General features: G+C 41.4%; 2 long non-coding RNA genes across 3 annotated transcripts; one reads left to right on the forward strand and one right to left on the reverse strand.

Annotated features, from left to right (window-relative positions):
• Window positions 1-1,337: 1,337 nt before the first annotated feature.
• Window positions 1,338-1,808, reverse strand: LOC148758375 (uncharacterized). Its single transcript, XR_016021097.1, has 2 exons — window positions 1,692-1,808; window positions 1,338-1,552 (listed from the first exon to the last, which is right to left on the reverse strand). It is a non-coding gene; the product is annotated as an uncharacterized LOC148758375 (long non-coding RNA).
• Window positions 1,547-21,731, forward strand: LOC148758376 (uncharacterized). 2 transcript variants are annotated; one of them, XR_016021095.1, is made up of 3 exons: window positions 1,547-1,766; window positions 18,522-18,639; window positions 19,148-21,731. It is a non-coding gene; the product is annotated as an uncharacterized LOC148758376 (long non-coding RNA). The 2 variants fall into 2 exon arrangements; XR_016021096.1 differs by lacking the exon at window positions 1,547-1,766 and adding an exon at window positions 14,117-17,689.
• The last annotated feature ends 1,514 nt before the right edge of the window (window positions 21,732-23,245 follow it).

Genomic DNA, 23,245 nt, shown 5'->3' on the forward strand with positions numbered 1-23,245 from the left:
GTTACTCTCCTCTGCTCAAAAGCAGTCATAGACAGTTCATAAATGAATAGGCATGGCTGTGTTCCAGGAACATCAGGGGCATATGTCCTGTTAGAAAATGTCCTAAAGGAAAATATTTCTTTTTTATTTACTTCTATTATTTCAAAAAAATAAGAAAATAAAATGCTATTGCTATTATTTTTATATTTTGTTAGTGTTTTATATTTTGAAAGTCAAACAGCCATAGAATTTACACTTTTTCTAGAAAGACAACACTAATTAAGACTCAGCTGAGAATACTAACCTATTTGTTTCAGTAATTATTTTGTGAATAAGAATTTGTTTTCTCTTTAGCTGTAGAAACTACCAATTAGATGCCATTTCTACTGCCAGTGTTTCAGGGGCAGGTGGCATGGTGGTTACAAGGACAGACACTGAAGCTAGAAACTCAGCCCGCCACTCTATAACTCGGAGACCACTGACAAATTAAATAACGTCTCTATGCCTGTGTTTCCTCATCTACAAAACACAAATCATAATAGCAGGTCAACGGATTGTCACAAAATGATATGAATTAGAACAGGGCCTGAGAAAGAGCAGCAGTTCTGAGTGAACAACCACCGTGACCCTCCAAGGCTCCCAGCAGAATCCCGGGCAAATGATCCTGACGGGACTGTCCATCGTGGGTGAGTACCTCACACTCCCAGCGGGATGTGAGGCCTGTGCAGAAGGAAGTGTGCGGTCGTGCTGTGACACAGTCCCTCAGGATTGATGGAGTAATCCTCTTCCTCCTGGAGGAGAGGCTTCATCTCACATCCACCCCAAAATGCCTGGTGGCAATCAACACTGAACTTCTTCAGGATGGCCTGGCAAAGTTGGAGAAGCATGGGGTTTGGGTTTTAAAAAGTAATTTTATGTCCCTACACCTCAAATTATTAAAAGTGAAGTGGGAAACATGATCACTAGATTGCAAGAGTGTTGTGATGATGACATAAGGTGAAATTCCACCATGGTTTCTGGCCCTTGATGATTTCCTCTGTGAGTCTGAGCCATGTAACTTATAGGTAATCTCTGTACAGGAAAAACAGCAACAAAAACAGAAAGATAGTACATGCAGGATTCAAATCTGCAGGGAGGGAGGCTCAGGCTGGGTGGCCCGCTGTGCCACCTCTGTGGTTGCCCAGACTGAGAAGGATGTGGGTGGGCACAGACCTGAAGATGGTTGTTGTGGAGGTTGTCTTGGCAGCTCTAACGTTGTGGGTATCAATCCAGCAGGAACAGTAGTAAATGGCCTCATCTTCTTGCTCTAAGAAGTTTCTTGTCAAGGTAGAAGTGGGAGGGCTTTTACTTGCCTGAAGTTTGTTTTTCTTCCCACCGAAGTTATTTGAAACAGTGGTTCTCGAGTCAACATACAGTAAGTGTTCTATCGCCAGATCTGGTTTCTGCCGGTACCAGTGTATGTAGTCTGTGTTAATGTTTTCGGTGGACATCTTACAAGATATGTAGGCACTCTTATCTCTTGTTCTGCAAATTGATACTACTGGTTGCTCCAACTTTAATTGCCCAAAGCCAACTGTAAGCAAAATACATAAATACATAAATATATACAAACATAAATAAATAAATTCCCATGAACAAGTGAAATATAAAGAGGTAACAATAAATAATTTCTTCAGTCTCTATGTAGACTGAAGTGATTGGAGGCAACTCACAAGCCAAGAAGGAGGAGAAGATGAGAGCGTTCAGTAGCTGCATCCTGTATGCTGGGCTTGCTCCCCAGGGAGAAGGTAAGAAAGAGAGGTCCCTGTTAGCAAAAGGTCTCAGCCCAGTTGTAGGAGGGCGGGGCTGGTTCTGGTTTCTCAGAAGAAGCGGTGGCTCCGATATGTCCCTGGGTTCTTCATGCTCTGCTGCAGATCTGAGCAGTTTGGGGGTTTCCTGCATCCCATGCGTGCTGGGAAGATCAGGTAAGAGGATTCATGATCTGGAAGGAAACTCTGGAGATGGATGTGTTTATCTGAGTGTGTGACAGAGAGGGACGGTCCTCATACCCTCTCACTGTTCCCCCTTCAATTCCAGTCCATACAAACATTGCTTCAGAAATATGAAGACGTACCTGCTGTGTTCAGCCCCCATGTCTATCATTCTGTGATTTGCTGTTGATTCAGGACTTGGGTATGAAACCTGACCTTCATTTTTCTGTAACACAACTCCAAAAATATCAGACACTGAAATACCTCATTGACATTATTTAATATGCCATATGCACAAGCACTGGAGTATTTTTGTGCTTTTTTAAATTAATTGAGATGTCACCATGTGGATTATGACTGAGAGCAATCAAATTTCACTTATTATCTGGATGCCTCCAAGAAAGGACTACACTGCAGTAGCTGGCAGATATAGGAGACAGAGCAATCTGGAAATCAGCTTCTTCTCACTCTGGACCTTGCAAGTGTCTCCTGAACATTATGTCACATGCAGGAGTATTTTCAAAGCAATGCTATGTTTGATATATAATAATAAGCTTTAAAATTAACACAGCATCTAATATCCTGGATTTGTCAGACACTGTTCTGAATGTTTACTTATCTTCTCAGCAGTCTTGTGAGGGGGGTGTTATGACAACCTCCATTTGGCAAGGAGGACAGTGGAAAAGAAAAGTGAGTGACTCATTCAAAGACACAGAGTTGGGAAATACGAAAACTCAGATAAGTAAGTGTACATTCAAGAAAATCTGAGTAAAATGAGGTGTAAAAAGTGACAGTGAAAGGCAGCCATCTTTTACTTTGAAATTTCCTCTACATATTTATAGATAGAAATAGGATTCCTTGGAGATGTGTGTGTGTGTGTGTGTGTGTGTGTGTGTGTGTGTGTGTGTATAGTTTTAAGTGGTATTTGCCTATTGGGCTTTATATTCTCTTCTTTAGGTTAACTTATTGTGAGCAATGTTGCAGGTCTTTAAATAACCTATGTGAATATTATTTAAAGATCATAGATAGTTAAACACCTTCCTATACCACTTAACCCTTATCTGACTTTGGCTGAGTTATTTAAGCTTCTTGTGCCTCATTTTCCACATATATACCTTGCATACGTATATATCTTCTAGAGGTATTATTACATTACAGGATGGTAATGCATAAAATACTCAAATATTAATACCTGGCACATTATGAGTCTTTAGTGATATTATGAAGTCTCATTATTAATATTATTATCAAACAAGAGAAATTACTTTGATAAATTTTTTTTTACAAAAAAACCATAGTAACTCATTTAGGAAAATATATAAAGTTAATCAAAGTACATAGAAGAAATAAAACCATCTATTTCCTCAGGAACAATTATTCTTAAAAATTTGGAGAATTCCCTTCCCCTTTTATTATTCTACTATCAATAAAAACATTTGTATTTTTAAGAGGTTATTATATACTCATGAATTTTTCCTTATGTTACATTGTGAATCATTTTAGATTTTATTAACAAATCCATAAAGCATTGTTCTCAGTGGCTGTATAGTATTCTATCCTTCGAATGCATTGTAAATTATGTGTCTCTTTCTTGTTATTCACCATTTAGTCTGACATATAAAAAGCTGCTGGAGATTCTTTCTCTAAGAACTGAACACTGGAGCATGTCATCCTGTTGAGACCTCATTTCTGCTCTGTGAGGCTCTTTTGAGTACTAGATGAGACAACCATATAAAGAAAGTAGCAGTGATATGTTTACAAGCTTGTCTGTGCATTCCTGTCTGAAAAGGACTTATGTCCTTAGATTCTTTGTATTTCTTTCATGTCTTGCTCTCTACCCTTGCTTCTAGTAAAAGTTTAGGTAACCAGTAAAGCCCTATATAGGCTTTGGTTGGGTTTCTTGGTGCCTCTAGTGCTGTGGGTCTCACCAGCACAGCAGTCAATGGCCACAATTATTTCAATGAAGTTTATGATGGGGACTGAAGTAGACATTTGAAAACATTTTCTTACCTGAAATGTGTTGCTTTTCTCACCTAAGTGAACTGCAGCTGGGATTTTTGTTGAGATGATAGACCAGTTGTGCCATATTTGGCTTGGTGTTTACTGATACCAGTCCATAACTGTATTTTCAAAGTCTTCAGTGGACACCATATAAGATATAAACACTCTTTCTGTTGCTCTGGAAATTGACATCTTAGGTTGCCCCAACTTTAACTGTCATGTCCAACTGCAAACAAAAATTATTAATGATTAATTCTGCTTCCTCTATGGGGATGCAAACAATGAATTCTTTTTTATTGTCCTGCAATTAACAAGTGGTTTAGTGTAACAGTCTAGAAGAGCCAGATTATCTGGGTCCCTACCCTGCTCTGCCAACTAGCCACATTCCAGCTGTGTGACTTGGAAAAGTGACTGAACCACTTAGTAGTTCACTTACCCCATGATTCAAATATGCTTGATGATAACAGAACAGACTTTATAGGTAGTGTGAGTTAAAGGAGCTAATATATTCAAAGAATTGACAACAATAACAGAGAACTTGCACACACACAAGCAAACATATACACACATAAACACACACACATACACACACTGTTAGATTTTCTGGTCTTGTCAGGTTGTCTCTCTTCTTTCACATAGTTTCACACAGTGAGCTCATCTAATAGCTCCAATGAATTCAGAGCTCTGTTCTGATGCCATCGTGCTGGCAGAAACATTTTCCCCACACCTCACAGAAAAAACAACATTGCTTCATTCCTAATTTACCCCAGATACCCTAGTGTTTACTCAAATCATTGCAATCCTTAAACTTTTCATTGTGATTTCACAGTCCCGTTCAAAAAGCATGGACTTCTTGTCTTTGGCACATCATGAAGCCTAAATTCTCTAAGCTTAATTTCTTTAGTTGTAAAATGGACCAATACTAGTCATATTGCTGAGGGGTTGTCTTGAGTATTTATGATAATAATGGCTCCGGCAGTTTCCTCTCTCAGTCTGAAACTTTGACCACTTACTGCAAGTCTCTGGATTGTGAGATGATGGATAGGCTACAACTTGTGTGCTCTCAGTCCCCAGACAGGACTAACTCATTGGGATCTAGTGTCAAGTAAAGCTTTGGAAGCACAATTCCTGGGATCAGCTGGAAGCTAAAGTGCAAGCATAATCCAATATGGCTTCCTGGAAAGCTCAGGAAATGCTGCAGACAAGGTGAGGCTGAGGTAGGGAGCCCAGCTGGGGACTCATTGTCGTTGCCACTGTTGGGAAGGATGTAGGTGGGCACAAATCCAAGGAGGGGATCTCGTACAGGTTGTCTTGACGGTTCTAGTACTGTGGGATGAACCAGCCAGCACAGTAGTAAATGGCCACATCTTATTTTTCTATGAAATTTACGGTAAGGTTTGAAGTGAGAATTCGAGAATTCTTTCTTGCTTCAAATTTCTTGTTTCCATGTTTGTGAGTTAGAGCTCGGGTTGTGGTGGAGCTCACATAAATGAGATGTTCCAAAGCCTGATTCGGTTTCTGCCGGTACCAGTGAATGATGTCATTTACAAAATCTGTGCTTGTTATATTGCAATATATGTCAGTACTTTTCTTTACTTCTGTGGAAATGAATATCCGAGACTGCTCCAATTTTGATAATCTATCTCCAACTGTATGTAAAAAAAGAGATTTCCCAATGAACTTCTGATAATAAAAGAAACATTGAGGAATTTCTTTGTTCACTCAGCTAGACTGAATTGGTCAGGGGGTGTGACTCACGAGCCCAGAAGGTCAAGAAGGTGAATGTTTCCAGCAGTGACATCCCATGGACAGGCTGTGTCCTCAGAGACAAGGCAGGAAAGTAGAGACTTGGTGGTCAGACACCTCACTTCAGTAGCAAGTGGGCATGGCCTAAACTGGGGCAATGGAAGGAAGTGGTAGGTCAGGAAGAATCGTAGGCATTTAGTGCTGGCTGAGGGCCTGAGCTTACTCTTTTCTGTGGGCCTCATGCTTGCCGTGTGGTTCTCAAGATAAGGCTAGTGAACCCTGTGGATTTCTTTGACGTGAATGTGAGGTGGCCATTGAGGTAGCTTGGGACATGCTGGTAAAGATGCTCATTGAAGAAACTCAGAGAAACAAGGTAAAGATGAAAAGAAAGATGCCCATAATCATATCATCAAGACCAACAACTACTATTAATATGGTGTGTTAACTTCTACGTTTCCTCTTTGCATGTATATGATAATCAATATGATTTTGAGGACCATAAGCATATTTTAAGTTACATGTGGAATATGGATAGGGTTTTACATTCTTCTTTTTTCTGTTCACCTTATATCCTGAGCAACTTCCCATGTCATTGAAGTATTTTCAATGTCTGCAGCTATTCACTGTTCCTCTCTATCACTTAGAAGCAGCCTGTGTAAATTTCTTAATCTCTTTGTGCCTCCTATTCCCCACCTGAAAATGGATGCAATAATTGCACCTATCTTAAAAGGTTATGTAGGTTAAATAACGAATAGTACCTAGTACAGTTTCTGGCATATGGTAACTTTTCAGTAATTATTAGATAGTATTAATACAGCTATCAGTTTTAAAAACATTAACTCCTCTATACTGTCAAACATTTTATTTCCCCCAAACTTTCATTGCTAGAATGCCTTGGTGACCATTTCAAAGTAGTAGTCTGGGAAATCAGGCACATGGTATTAGCATTTAATTTTTCCTTATTTAGAGAAATTTGTTTCCTCGTCCTTTTTTAGCTAAACTTGTGTTTTGAGATTCCCATATGGTTGTCTCTGAAATCTTCGTATGTATCAGAGCTCCATTAACCCTGGACAGAGGTTGTCCCTGAAACTATGTGCAGCCCTGTGACATGCTGTGTAGAGCAAATGTGAACTGAGACAAGCTGGGTCCTTACAAGGAGAAAAGAGAGGAAGAAGCTGGCTCTCCGGAGGGAGCTGCCCTATTTGTCCTCTTTTCCAATAAATACCATTTCTGAGATGATCAACAACGGGAAGGTGAATGTGGAGGAGGTAGGGGGAGGTATACCAGAAGGCCTGTGGCCCACAACTGGAAGGGACTCACTCTTCCCCTGCGCAGGGTGCACCCTGGGATGAGAAGGCAGAGGAGCAGAGGGACACTGGTGCTGCAGGCTGTGCCAGTGCAGCTGCGGGCGCTTGGCTCTGGGGCCTGGGTGCTGCCACTGCTTGGGCAGCCACGGTCACGTCAGAACTAGGTTCCTTGCACCTGCATAACTGCCAGGCTTTTCCTTCCTGATCCCACAACTGCAGCATTTGTGTGTGTGGTTGGGGGTGGGGAGTTGCAGTTGTGGGGAGTGCGTCTGATCAGTAAAGCCCACAGTCTCTACCTAACTTTAGCTGCAAGGAGGACTGAGAAAAAGTATCTAGCATTTTCTTCTCTATCGTGGTAGATGAATTCATTCTTTCACCAAGACTCATAAGGTGGGAATATCCCTAAACAATAGGACAGAGTTTTAGATGCTATGAAACAAAAAGGAAGATAAATGGCCACTTTAGAAATGTTTCTGGTTAAAAAAAGTTTTTTTATTATTAATTGCTTCAAAAAAGAAGTAAACTAAGGTCGAATTTATCTTCTACTTATTATTTTAAACACTTTCATAAAAGAGGCATTTTTATTTTATTTACTTACAATATTAATAGCTCATAATAATTGAAGACATTCTGTGTGGCAGACACTGTGCTGCACATGTTTTGGTCCCATTATCTCCTTTAATCTTCACCAAACCTATTAAATCGGTGCTGTAATTCTTGTTCCCATTTTTTAGATGAGAAGATGGAGGCTTTGGCAGAGCAGCCATGTTGTCCAAGGCCTGACAGGAGTAAGAGGCAGAACAGTAATTTGTGCCAGAGGGTCTGACTCTAGAACCCATGTTCTTAAACGAGATACTACATTTCATCTGCATGTGAAATAGTTCCCTCCAGTTCAGAACAGCCACTTTTAGGTCAGCTCTGTCTGTTTTGGTACGTTCTCTGTGCTTTCTGTGTCTCTCTCTCTCTTCCTTGGCTAGTCCCCAGGATGGCATCACTGCATACAGGAGGAGTGTGCGTGCTTAGCATCGTCCTCCTGCCACCCTCTCGTCCTCCCCGACTCCCAGCTCTTTGCCCTGCTTGTCTTGGGATTTGGCCTCTTCCTCTGAATTGGCTGGTGCAATAACCAGACCTGCACCCACCACTACTGACTCCACCCCATGCCTTTGTGTTCAAAGTTCCCACCTGTAGCTTCTCCTTCAAATCCCGTGCCCTGTGTGCCCTGGTCCCCTCAGCACCCGTCACACTCTAAGAGACGCTGACAGACATTTGGGTCTCTTATGTTCAGCCTGTGGAGAAAAGCCGTGCTGCTTTGGAGTGTCTTTGCAAAAGCATTCCACTGTTCATTATTCTACCTGCCATGGTTGTTGGGGAAGCTTGACATCAGCCAGATGGTCTCAGATTCTCCCTCTGTCTATTTTGGGTTTGTCTGAAGTTTCTATGCTCTCTGGATAACACCCTTGGAGAAAGGGAACCAGAATGTCACCTTCACTTACAGTTTGCCCTCATCTCACAACACTGCCCTGACATCACATCCCCAGTTATCTGTATCCAGCCCTCTAGTCAATTTCTCTGTTCCTCGTTAGTTGCCAGGCTTGCCTTTTGACCTGTAAATAAGAAAACTGGAAATTTAGAAAACCCTTTCTTTTTTTAACTGAACCTGACTTTCAAGCCAACTATCTCATGAGAAACTCATAAAGTGAACTTGCCAACTTTCAAGTATATGATAGAGTATCATTAGCTATAATTACCACGCTGTGCATTAGATTTTCAAAACTTGTTAACCTGATAACTGGAAGTTTGTACCCATTCACCAATACTCGCTATCTCCTCATTCCTCAGCCCCTGGGAACTGCCATTTTACTCCCTATGAGTTTAGCTTTATTACATTCCATATGTAAGTGAAATCATACAGTATTTGTCTTTCTCTGTATGACTTACTTCGCTTAACATAATGCCCTCAATGTTCATCCAAGTTGTGACAAAAGGTAAGATATGCTTCCTTCTCATTGCTGAATAATAGTCCATTGTGTACATTCCCTGTTTTCCTGATCTGCTGACAGACACTTGGGTTGTTTCCCTATCTCGGCTACTGTGAATAATGCCGCAATGAACGTGGGAGTGCAGATATCTCATAGAGATACTAATGTCACTTCTTTTGAATAAATACCCGGAAGTAGGGTTGCTAGCTCATAAGGTAGTTCTATTTTTCATTTTTTGAGGAACCTCCACAATGTTTTCCATTACGGCTGCCCCAATTTGCATTCTCACTCCCAGTGCACAGGATTCCCTTTTCTCCACACCCTCACCAACACTTGTTATTTCTTATCTTTGCGATGGTCATTCTAACAGGTGTGAAGTATTAGATAATTGTGGTTTTGATGTGGATTTCCCTGACGATAGTGATGGTGAGCACCTTTTCATGGACCACTTGGTCATGTGTATGTCTTCTTTTGAAAAAGTGTCTATTCACTTCTGCTGTCCATTTTTAATTGGATTGTTTGTCCTTTTGCTACCAAGTTGTATGAATTCTTTATATATTTTAGACATTAATCCCTTATCTGACATACAATTTTCCAGTGTTTTCTCCCATTAAATAGGTTGCCTGTTCATTATGTTGATGGTTTCCTTTGCTGTGCAGAATGTCATACTACTAGTTTATTTTTGCTTCCATTGTTATATTGTAACACTGAAAGTGATACAATGGTATATATCAATTATATCTTAATAAATATGATAAAATAAATAAAAGTAAATAAGCAAAAGTGAACTTGTTTTGAGTACAGCCACAATCTCCTTCCATGGGTGGCAAAGCTCTTGGTTTATTCTTAATAGAGAAAGGGCTATAGGTGACCTGAATTATGTGGAGGAATAAAAATATTCTGGCTGCAAATTTCCAAGACAGTATCCTCATTGCACATTTTCATTGTGTACTTAAGTCCAAGATACGGAGTTTTCCGTCCTCTCCATGTACCTCACCCATGACATTTACTACTAAAGCAAGTTCACAAAACAGAGAAGATATGTGATTTTCTTAGCCTTTTCCCCTCCATTAGGGGGAAGGGTTCTAGGGCAGACTGTCCAGAAAGGGAACTCTTCCAGATATGTTCCCAAGGCAGCCTTTATCCATGTCTTCGTGAGTGATTGCTCTTTCTGTCCTGACTAGCCTCTTCTGAATTGGGAAGCAAGTTTGGGACAACCCATATTTGCCCACAAATGCCTTAGTATATTCATATAAAGTTAATAAACACTAAGAATATTCACAATGGCCCAATACTGCAATTGAAACGGCAGAAACTATTTGTTTAGAAAAGTGACTGTTCCCCTTTAAGCATCAATTCTTTCTTCCATGAGACAGTTTTAGCACAGGGTTTTTATGAGGACACATAGGACATCTAGCACATTATCCATGTCAGCTGGAGAAGTGGAATGGATATGAATTCCATTTTCGTCATTGCCAGCACCTTCAGTCCGAGATTTTCACAATTACTGAAAATTCCTGGAAAATGAAAGAATGGACCTTGCCTTCTCTGTGAGATGATCAAGGACTTCAACATACGTAGTCTCGAAATCAGAACCCAAGTCAATGGGAAATAATGTCAAACCAGACATTTAGGGCACAGTTTGTGGCATCTGTGAGGATACATTTGATAGCCATCAGATTCCCTTTCCTTTTTCCTCTGATACTGAGGCATCAACCTGAGAAACACAGGAAATGCTGCAGGCTGAGGCTGAGGCCTAGCAGGACTGAAGTCTGGACTTAGGATCGAGGCTGCTTCATGTTGGGAAGGATGTGGGACAATCATGATTAGGCATTTGTGTCCTTATTATTTTGGCTCCAATTATATTGTAGGCTTCTAGGTGTCATTATATAATGTCATTATGTCTTCTTCTGTGAAATTTATATTAGAGACCAAAGGAGATCAGAGAGAATTTTATGTGCTTTGTGGTTGCAGTTCTTTGCCTGTAACTGACCTTGAGCAAACTTTTTTTTTTCCTTTATGGAAATATGATTTTCAAAAACCTGATCTGGTGTCAATAAGTACCTGTGTGTATATAAAAAGTGATATCTGGATACGCTACAGTGAAAATGTAAGCTTCCTTTCTGCTATTGAAGTAAATATTTTTTATTGCTTCAATTTCATCTATCCAATTTCAACTATAAAAAAAGAATAACAGTTCCAAAAAACAAAATTATCAAGAAATAAAACGTTAATTTAAAAAAAAAAATATCTTAAGCAATCTGAGCTCGGTGAACAAATTCACATTCCCACAGTGAAGAGCAGATGAATATTTGTAGCCATACATCCTGTCTTCCCTGGCTGTGTACCTCAAAAGAAGGCTGAGGAGGATATAGGGAACCTGAAATAGGAGGCGGATGGAACCTCCCAGAATGTGAGCAAGGGAACTGGGCAGCTCAAAGCCTGGTGCCTAGATCAGCCATTCCTGAGGTTGCTAATTGGTCAGCAACATATGGGAGATTAACCCATATCTCTATGACACCAAAATAAGCAATCCATTTACTAACAAAAATGTTATTCGTACCTTGTTATCTTTTTAACTAGTGGAAACATTTAGGAAGATTCTTTTTTATTTTTATTTCACCAAGATTAATTTAGTTGATTTCAGTAGGAGAGTTGGTCCAAGTCACCAAATTAGCTATGACCTGAATTCATCTTTTGACTTTTCTGGGTGAGTCATTGCTGGTCTATTGCCCACAAAACCCTCAGCACACAGGTCAAGCAATTCCATGACCCCACACACAGACCTTTGCTCTGGACCCATGGGGGCCTCAAGGCCTGGGGAGTCCCCATGCTTGGTGTGGAGGTGGGAGAGACAGTCCTGATCTCCTCATTGGAAGAGGAGGGAGGTTACCATGCCTCTCCCAACAGTGTTATTTAGAGAAAGTCTCCACAGAATCAGTGTCCCCACAGATACTCTAGGTTTCTTTGAATCCAGGCTGATGTAGTTTAGGACCAAATGTTGGAGTTATCAGTAGATAACTCATGATGAAGAGCTCTTCTGTCTGGAGATACCATTGTTATTATTCAAGTCAAGGAACTAAGATCACACAGAGAGCACACTGCAAATCCAAAACCAGGGCTCCCAGCAGGAGCTCTCTTGTCAGCATGCTTTACAAAGAGGCAGAATGGAGAGAAAGGAACTGAAGGTCATGGACTCCACTGAGCTTCTGCATTATGCCAGGTGTTGTGCTATCCTATCCTCAAACTGATGCTGAGAGACTGAATCTCATAATGTGGAATGGGTCGCTGTATGTCATGTGGGCCCCTGTATAAATTACAGAAAGGGGCAATCAGAGGTGAAAAGGGACACACTCCCTCACAAATTAATGAACTGTACACAGTAAGTCAGTTAATGCTCTATATAGAGGCCTCCAAAATGCCTCCAAAATCCTTGATTCCCTTTTGAATTTCTGCAATATGGCTGTTGCCTCCTCTATGAGCCTGTCCTCTCCAAGTTTGGGCACAATCCCCTCCTATCAACCACAGGCCCTAACGCCCACATTCTCATCACTAAGGTTATTCCATTTCTGAGCAACTGTCAGGCTATTACCAGTGAGGTCAGAGTGTGCCCAGGAGCATTTCAAATTCAGCAAACAGAGTAAATCCCATTTCTCACAGGAGTGTTTAATTCGGTCACCATGATTGACCTTGAAGTTTTCACCCTCTTTTCCATTCACCTTTGGATAATACTTCTGTCTTCTTCAGGAGGTTGAGGGTGGGGGAGTGCAGCACCAACGGCAATAATCAAGGATCATGTCTTTGTGTTCCAACCTGGTGTTTTTCTTTTGTTCAATAAAGTTCTTGTGATGCCCTTTTTTTTTTGGGGGGGGGGGGAAATAAAGAATTCCTGGAACTCAAAAGTCAGAATAAATTGATTACATAATATAATTGTCTGCAGAGAAGTCTTTGAAGATTGTCTTTAAGCAAACACTGCAGACATCAATTTAAATAACTTCATGTGGCTCTGGGGAATACAACTTAATGCTGCAGGTTAAAAAGAAAAATTAAGCATATAATGGATGGTTTGATTCTCTATTTTCCCCATAATATCTCCTTAAAAAGGTTTTATTTTGTGTTGCTCATTCTTCTAGGATCAAGAACATAGGTTTTGTAATCAGACAGATCTGGACTCAGATCCCAACCTTGCTTCTTATTATCAGTTCACTTCATTTATTGAAGTCTTACATTTGCCATATACCCCATAGACAGAAGGTTTATGTCCGGGAACCAAGAGATGGAGCTGGACATGGCCATTGTCTTTTATGCCAATTAACCCACTGGAGGAATTTGTTTCTTTTTCCCCAGGGCCCCGGAACCACAGGCTTAGAAATTCTAATGCACAAGGAAGGAGTGCTTTTGTCAGGTGACACAGTCATGGTTCCTTTTAAATTCAACTTGCATTGAATCTATACAATGTCTGTAAAATTGAGAGCATAACATTAATGGCAATCCTTCAGTACTGTTATCAGGATTAAATAACCAAAATTATATGAAATGCTTATAAGGTGTGATCAAAAGTATGGTGAGTGTTTAAATTTAAAAAAAAAATTATTACCAAAATACTCCCTCTCACTTTGAACACACTTACCCCATCATTCTTGCCACTTTCTGAACCAGTTCTGGAAGTCCTCTTTCGTGAGTGTCTTTAGTTGCACTGTTGTGGTTGCTGCCTCGATTTCCTGAATCATTTTACTTTGGAGAAGAGAAAGAAGATGCACATTGCCAGATCTGGTGAATAACGTGGAAGAGGACATATTGTAATGTTTTTATTGGACAGAAATTGCTGTATCAGAAGGGATGTGTGACACAGAGCATTGTCACGATGGAGGAGGAAGTAAAGACACTCACGAAAGAGGACTTCTAGAACTGCTTCAAAAAGTGGCAAGAAAATGGGATAAGTATGTTGGTAGTGAGGGGGATTAATGGCAATGTGTATTTTACTGTAGCAATTTTTTTATTTAAATATTCACCTTATCTATTGATCACACCTTGTAATATAATGTCTACCTAACACATGAGGAATTCTCAATAAACAATATATTATATTCTTATCAGAATATTAAATTATGTTTATTTATTTTCATATAGAACTGAGCTCCTTGAGAGAATGGATGGATATTCAATGCTGTACATGTAAACTAATTCTTTGTTTCCCATGGCTTCAGCAAATAAAAGTAGAGTCAAAGAATCTGCTTACCCATACACCGCTAAGTCGAATTCTACCACTTTCAGAAAACAACTCATATTTTTGGTGATTACTCTGTAACTTTAATTTATAAATTAAGAAACAAATACAGCAGAACTACATTAGAATAGTAATGCTCAGCATGTGATTGAAACAGTTAACTGTTGACACAAAGGTAGCCAGAAAGTGAATGAAGGAACTCCAGAAAGAGACAGATCAGTCGTAACTGTAGAGGTGTGGATTTTCGTTGACATTATGAAAGTGGCTGGCATTTCTCTAGTCTCAATCATTTAGTGAAAGCTGGGATTGTTTCACTACTTTACACGTATTTATTGTTTTAAAGAACATCAAGAACACAGAATTAGATTAATCATAATATTGATTCATAAGGCAATATAATCATTTATATATAAAGCAATATATTCATAGGTTTCTTTTGTTATTGACTTTATTATATTTTTGTGTTGTTAGTTACTCTAAAAGTCAGCAGATACCTGAGAATCATTATTTAACCCAAGAAAAAAAGCATTACAAATAATCTATATGCTCTTCTCTGTTAAGTTCATCAACAAGAAAGTACAGAATTTAATGATAATCTCTCAACACTGTCTAGTTTCCTCTTTTGTTACTGAAGGAACAGCAGTACATCCTGTTCTGTTAGAGATGGGATCTTGGTGGCCTTGTGGAAAGTGAAATGAAACAAACTAGATAAAATCTTCTTCCTACACCCCAACTTGTTATACTCATTTGGGGGCAAACGTAACCCACTTATTTGACCATCTGCTTGATTTCTTCCCTTTGCAACTCCAGATGGACTCTCCACTGCTTTTTACCTTCCCAGGTGCCTTACAAATCTCACCCTCATGGATCGTGTTAATAATCTTCCTTATCTGCTGTCTGAGAGCAGTTAACCAAGCATCACCTGGAGACTGGGAAGTGGGAGGAGGCTGAGGTCAGGGTTTCCTTCCTGACAGGTGGCCTTGGGTTGCTGAATCTCCCCCACTGCCCAATATAGGGCTGTCTACCCCATAACCAGTAGGCTTATGTCCAAGAACCAAGAGGTGTAAGTGGAGTTGGCCATTCTTTCTTTTTTTTTAAATTAAAATTTATTTGGATGACAGTGGTTGGGAAAGTTACCTAGGTTTCAGGTGTAGAGTTCTGTAATGCATCGTCTACATATCACATTGTGGGCTCACCATTCAGAGTCGTTCTCCTTCCATCACCATATATTTGATCCCATTTACCCTCATTTACCAACCCTCTCTCAGCTTACCCTCTGGTAACCACTAAACTATTGTCTGTGTCTATCAGTTTTTGTTTCTTTGTTTGTTTGTCTCGTTCCTTTGTATGCGTTCAGTTTTATATCCCACATGTGAGTGAAATCATATGATTCTCGACATTTTCTGTCTGACTCACTTGGCTTAGCGGACATTCTCTTTTATACAAATTAACCCACTGGAGGAATTTATTTCCTTTTTCCCAGGGCCTGAATACGAGCTCACAGGCTTGGACATTCTCATGCCCGAGGAAGGAGTGCTTTTGTCTGGTGATACAGTCATGGTTCTTTTGAAATTCAACTTCCATTGGCCAAAATTAGACAAATCAGAGAGCCAGGGTTCCCATTAGTGTAAGCTACAGGGCTTGGCCTCCTGGGGCACAGAGCACGGTGGAGAAATGTGGAGAACGGATCTGGTCTTGAGGGGAAAACAGGAGACATTCAGCAGACTCCACACTGTTTGCTCGTCAGCATCCACCCTTGTCCTATGACTGAGTGAGAAGTCCGTGTCCCTAAAGAAGGGGACACATGAAGTCCTAGCTGAAAGTCTGTCTTCTTCCCTGCTCCAGGGGAAGATCGCATGAGTCTGACTTTTCGCAGCCCTCCCAGAAAGGTACAGGATCGTGTTCCCAGTGCCAGACAACTTGCTGAAGGAAACCTTGAGCATGTGCAGCAGTGAGTGCCGTTCTGCTTGTGACAGTCTCATTACTGCATCTGGACGAAAGAGAAACAAGGAGAGCAGGAAAGTCATGGTACAGAGTGAAGGAGAAGACTGAGTGTTTTTGTCACTCTCTGTAATACTTCGTATCTGCAGTGCTTAGGGGAAAACAAGATACACAGGCCCATTGACCTACTCTGAGCGCCCCAAGCATACACCCCATACAGCACAGAGTGGTGCTGGCCACCTTCAGGTTTCTGAATACTCATTTCCATTGATTTGTTTCTGTTTAAGGGTCAGGTTCATGTCCCCTCCCTCAGATACCTGAAGTCTATATCTCCACTGATCCCCAGCTTCTCCTCTGTGAAACACGGTTTCCTCTTTCTGGATTTCTGAGTTTCTTTTACATCTATTTCTCTTTCTCTAACCCAAGACATATAATCTGTTCTTTGGAGATTACCCTTCTCCAAATCATCAAAAGCAGCTGTTTGCCAAGTTTCTCTTCTCACTTTACCTACTCTGCCTGAGTGATCTCTTCCCCATTCTTGGCTTCAATTATCCCACAGGTCAGGAGGAAAGAAAGGGATAATAGGAAACTACAGATTCATCTCCATTCCACACCTTTCTCCTGAGATGTATGCACATATCCAGCTGACTAATGGACATCTTCAAGTATGTCTGACATGGGAGCTCAAATTGACCTCATACATAGCCCAGAGTGAAACCATTCCTCACCCCCAACCCATGTCCTCGTCTTGTCTCAGTGAAGGACATTGCTGTCTACTCTGTCCAAGCCAGGAACCTGAGTGTCATCCTCAACTCTCCCTTCTAACTAATTCATCACATTCCAATTCCTGTGGCTTCTGCCTCCTGAATATGTCTTGGCTCTACCCCCGCCTCAATGCCACTCATCTGCATGCCTCTAATCTTGGCCACTCTTACCCAGCCTCCCCAAGGTAACAGGGCTGATCTGATCGAGACAGGTTCCTGCTTAAAATTCTTCACCTTGTCCCACCTTTTGTCTGAGAGTAGTCTTGAGCTCCTAGGCTGTGAGGCTCCCTGTGATGTGGCTGCTGCTTCCCTGCCTTTCCCATCTCCAGCCACTTTCTACCTAGAATTCCATGATCCAGTCCTGCCACCTAACATGTAGTTTTTCTCTGGACTGCTATGAATTTCACTTTTTCTGGCCAACTCCTGTTCATCATTTTAAGCTCATCTCAGACACTGTCTCCCCCAGAGAGCTTCCCTTACCCAGGAAATCAGGGATGGATGTGCCCTTAGTTACTTTCTCGTAATGCTACCTGTGCTTCTGTCTCTCATAGCATTTCCCAAGCTATGGCCTATTTACTCATTGTTCCCTTACCAGACACTGGTAAGAGTTCATAGTGTAGTGAGACCATGTCTTACTTATCTTTGTGCTCCCAGATGCTTGCTGAATGGATGTCACAGTAAAGGAATGAGTGGATGAATGGACATTGAAGTATTTCTTTTTTGTGATGGGAATGAAACATCATCCTTTCAAATATAATGTTTAAAGAGTTGTCAGGTAATGGACACTTACTGAATGTCTTAAATACGTTAAGCACTTTGTAGTCCTTGTCATATTTAGCGCCATAAGTTCAGTTTATTTACCTCCATAAATAGTCCTCAGGGACCCTTGTAGAAGCAGATGCAATGCCTGTGCTCTTTGTATCTCCTTCAGTTTTCTCATATCTATTGAGCATAAAATCAGAACCTACTGTATTGGGTTGTTGTGAAGAATAAATAAGTGAGCCCAGGTAGAGTGTTTAGAACATGCCTGGCACACAGCAAGCCGACAAAAAATGAAAGCAATTACTCTTATACATTGTCATACTGCCCTCAGTTAACATGCCCTTAGAGGCTGAATCCGTCCTTTAGAGAAACAGACTGGATGGAATCCTTCCAAAAGCAAGTGACAGCGAGAGTGGAACAGCTCGGGATCATTTCTTAGAATTGAAAAGTTAAGAATCTACCATGAAGATGAGATCTCTCGAGAAAGATATACTCGGTCTCTAGATATTTCTCTGTGGGATTTTTCATGCAGAAAAGAGCTAGTCTGTAACCCAGAGGTTGATACTGAAGTCAAGTACAATTCAGAGAGAGATAATATTTTGGCAGTGTTGCTTTCTGTTTTGGAGAGGAGAAAACTGACACCTAGAGGAGTTAAGACCTTGCTCAAGGTCAAAGGGCTCACAAAGGGCAAAGCAGGAGTCAGTGAGGGGGGAGATGGGGTTTAGGGTGAAGGCTCATAGCAGAAGCCTGGTCTGGGCTGCCCTTGGGGAATGTGAATGACGATCTGTAAGGAAGTGAGTGAGAGTCTTCTTCCTCCTGGTGGCCTCACCGCTCTTTGTCACCAGTTCACAGAATTCACTCACCTGTGGAGTCAGGCACTGGGATGTGTGCAAGAAGAAGACAGTATTGGACAATGGAGAAGACGAAATGAAGAGCAAATAGAGCAACCCGAAAACAGAGCAAGTAAGTTTCAACTCCTTCTACCCGACCCCTTCTCACACATACTGGGAGGTCTCGGCCTTGACCTAGGCCTTCAGTAAGTGTGTGAGTGGTGGTGGTGGGGGGTGTTGGGCTGTTTCAGAAGCAAGGCATGTGTCAATCATAAATCCCTAACTGCAAAATCAGAAGCTCAGGGAGGTAGATAAGTCAAGGAAACTGAGGGACTGATTTCCTTCAGAATCATTTAGATTTTACTTTCATTAATCATTTTATTGAAGCTTGTAAGCTGTACATAACTTTTGACTTTTCACGTAAAAAGGCATTTAAATTCAGCTTAGAAGTGCAAGAGCAGAGGGGTTTCCTGTTCGGGGCTGGAGGATCAATAACGCAGGTTTTCTTTTCTTTTCATGAAATTGACAGGCTTCATAAGAAAGTAGAGAATGTAGTGATATCTGGTTTGTATGATTTGCTTGAATACAGAAATCGTAGTCACATACGTGTATTTTAACAGTTAAATTACCTCACTTTACAGATGTGAGAACAAAGGTCCAAGAAAGCCAGAGGTCCACCCAATGCCATGATGGTGTGGCATTCAAAGAGAAGTGGAGGCACAGGGCCGGGCATCTCGTCCAAGGTGGACAGCAGCACCCTTGCTGCGAGGATTATTCTCTACCCACTTGAATTTCAGTGCCAGGCATGTCAACGGATGAGGGCACAGAGAAGCTGGCAGTATTGTGTACTGGGTTTCTAATGGCTGGCTCTTGTGTTGCAAAGTGATAACATGACAATGGCCTGGGAACAACTTAGAAACTGGAACCAGGAGTTGACTTCCAGTCTCAGCTTTCAACCATTTTGTGTGAATCTCCAGAGTCCTTCACCCTCGAAATTATTCACACAGTTTTCTTTGTGCATTCTTCAGAGAAATGGTGAGACTGCCAGTCTATAACAGCGCTGTCCAATAGAAGTACATGTGGGTCACCAAATCCTGCTACAAATTAAATTTTTTCTAGCTGCTGTATAAAAATGTAACAGGTAAAGCTAATTTTAGAACAATTCCTACCACACATCTGACTTGAACTTGGCCAGATGGAAGAGGCTCTGGGGACCTTGCTTTCCTGGTGGCGGTGTCAGTGGATGTAGCTGACTCTGGGACGGGCCACACACTACAGGACGGTCGAGCTGCCCGCACGCACCACCACCGACAGCCGGCTACAACCTGACTACCACGGGGCAGCCCGTGTGGGGACTGTGGAGCAGCCGGGGCAGCCAGAAGGCTCACAGCCTCCCCTTGCAGCCTACACTGGGGAAAGGGGACTTACTTACCTGGAAACAGCAGGGTTAGGCGTCCCAGCCTGGCTCTGCATCCTCCAGGTGCAGAGAAGCCCAGGGGACCTGCGACTCCAGCTTTTGGAAAGAGACTCACCTTGATGGGTGGTGGAGGCCAGGTTAGGGTGAGAGCCACTGCTTGTGGGATGGCACAAGGAGGTAACTGGGGAGAGAGGGAGAGATGGTCCCGAGAAAGAGGAGGCAGGAGTCTGACCACAGGTGAAGGGAGTAATGATCGATGGTGAGAGTTCTGAGAAATGCTTGGAGAATGTTGGTAGAGTAACAGTAAGAGCAGCCATCCTTGATGGGACATTGACCACACTTGAGCACAGCACTAATTGGTTTACGCTCATGTTTTATTACATCCTGAAAATAACCCTGGGATACACTTATCCTCAGTTTAGAAATGGGGATAGCAGGGCTGATGTTTTAAGTCACTTTTCAAGACTGCACTCCTAAGGGGACCCTGGTGGGTGGATGAAGTCAGGTCTGACTGGAAACAAATCTCGTGCTTCATGTAGCCACGTTGATGCTAATACAGTGAGTGAGCTGCTGGGAGGGAGAGACAGTTATGGAAACACAATCGCCGCCCGAAACACATGCCCACCATCTGAGTCAGCAGTGGGTCATTTGGCCCAGAGGTCCTAGTAGAATGAGACTTCAAATACTCTAAATTAACACGATAGCTATGTAGTCTTGGGCAAGTTATTTCACCTCCTTTTCCTCGTCTGTAAAAAGGGACGTTATGGGATTGCATGGACAGTAAGAGGATACGGTGAGCAAAGCATGTATCCCAGTCCCAGATGCATAGAAAATGCTCAGGAACCTGAACAGGCTGCAGTAGTTGACTCTTGGGGTCCACATAAAGTATAAATTATAGGGAATAATACAGTTTTGGAGAATCAGGTGTGTGCGTGTGTGTGTCCAAATGAAGAAGCTTATGTTGGACAGAGGTAGAAATGTGGTAACACCAGGTCATCCTGTTCTAGCAGCATCTCCTCAGAAATGGTAAAGAAAGGGCATTGTAATGGATCACCTGAGAAATGCATCTGAAGTGAAGCTTTGAGAAAGAGACACAGCCTTGACTTTCAACTGAACTGAAAGCTTCTTTTCAGTTATGCTATTTATACCCAGGGTCTGCGGGGATTGTTATGCTAATTAGTTATGCTAATTATACTCAGATTGCCTTGAGGAGAAGGCAGTGGGAATGGCCAGGAAAGGGGGTTTGGCTTAAGGAGGGAAGTTGTGGGTCCTTCTGCAAGGAGGCAAGGATGACCAGACCCTGTTCTGTAGGTCTTTTTCTGTAGAAAAAAACTGAAAATTTGACATGCTCAGCTATAACCAAGATTCAAATCTCAAGCATCCCAAAATGCAGGCTTTTGGGTTGTGCCAAGTTCGGGAGGTGTTGGCCAAATAAGAAGCTAATCGAATACTTTACTAAAAGGGTATTCTGGGGCTGCCATTTATACCCTCTGCAGATGTCTAGCCCAGCTGTGGTAAATGTTATGTGGAAAAGAGAGTGACAACTGTGGTGACATTTTCCTAGCCAAACAGGTGGGAAAAGCCTCAATTCAGACAGTGAGCAATTTGAATGGTGAGAAATGGGTGAATTGTTTCTTTCTATTTATTGTGTAGGTTTTCACCAATAAGAAAATATTACTTTGGGGACAAAGTCCACAACCATCTATTGATTTATGAAAATAAATTTTATTTCATCTGGTCAGCATTAAAAACTATGTTTCTCTCAATTGTGATTACAGTGGACCCTTAAACATGGGTTTAAATAGCACCGGTCTACTTACATGTGAGTTTTTTTCAATAAATACTGTAAATGTATTTTCTTTTCCTTGTGATTCTCTTAATAACATTTTCTTTTCTCTACCCTACTTTACTGTAATAATACAGTATATGGTACATATAACATACAAAGTACCTGTTAATCAATGGTTTATGTTTTGATAAGGCTTCCAGTCAACAGTGGGCTATTAGTAATATTTTGGGGGAGTCAATAGCTTTCTGTGGATTTTTGGCTGCACGCGGGGTCAGCGCCACTCACCCTCGCATTAGTCAAGGATCAACTATATAACCATTTTTATTCAATTATTGCTCAAATTAAAGGCTCAGACAACTGTTGGCAATAATTAAACATAGATTTTAATAAAGACTGCCCCAAACCTTCAACCAGATACTTTTTTCAGTACGTCAAATGACAAAACTAAAATAATTTAGTAATGAGTTTGATGTCCTTTATTTAAGGGAAGACAACCCATGAATTGGGGGTGTACAGTGCTCAGGAGCAGCGGAGCCCTGTTCCCCGGAAGGTTTCAGTAAGAGTGAGGTTTATAGAGACTTAGGAGAGACAGCTGTGGAAATGACAGGATTGGCTGGGAGGGTTGGGGAATTTCCTTATAATGCTAGCTGATCAAACAGGGAATTAGAGAAGAGTATTTGACTTAAGACGATTGGCTGGCTGCATATCTTGCCTTATTTAGAACACGGAAATTATTACAGATTCTTGGTAGTTGGCAGCGGGGAATGCTGGCTAGATATACTGCATTTCTGGTCCAACGCAGCATTTACAGGGACACAACAGTTATCTAAGTTTCCCTTTGCTGACCTGGCACCCCAGGAGGGAGCAGCTCCATCTTGGGCCTAAATTTATCTCAATACGTGGCATTTGTTTTCCTTTCCTCTACTTCTCTTCCTAATGTGGTGTGTCTGTGCTCTTCTCTAAGTAACACTAAATGGTTATGTTCGTCTAAAAGAGACACACACTCAAAAATAATAATAACGATAAGGAAATCAATCTCTTGTGCAGGGCAGAGTTGAAGAGTAGCCAGGGCTTTTCCTCTCAGCCCTCATGTGGAGTTTGTTGCGTTCTAATCCAGGTGTCACTGAGGAAGCAGCTTTCCCTCTCATCCCCTGTCATTATGCTGCTGCCACGAATGAAACCACTCTAATGGAAGCAGACTCAGCTAGACTGGGAGGTGTGGGTGGGTGAGGGCGGATCAGACTCAGGCATATGGGTGTGTAAAGATCCAAGTTCTGAAGTTGGGACCTTTCTAAATTCTGGGACTCTGCATACTTTATCTAACCTGGAACAGCACTGTTCTGGCCATCATAGAATCTGAGAACTAATGGAATCTGACTTCTACATTTTAGTCATATGGAATAAACTGGAGGTACACATGATGACAGTTATTAGTGAAATGGGCAAGGCTGGAAAATCAAAAAGAGGAAAGCTATTAATATATACTTGATGAGAGTACTGTGGATAAAACTTTCCTTTTTTTGTCTCCAATTT

Source organism: Rhinolophus sinicus, chromosome 4 (assembly GCF_057876585.1).
Source record: "Rhinolophus sinicus isolate RSI-liver-muscle chromosome 4, RSI-T2T, whole genome shotgun sequence".
Taxonomy (NCBI): domain Eukaryota; kingdom Metazoa; phylum Chordata; class Mammalia; order Chiroptera; family Rhinolophidae; genus Rhinolophus; species Rhinolophus sinicus.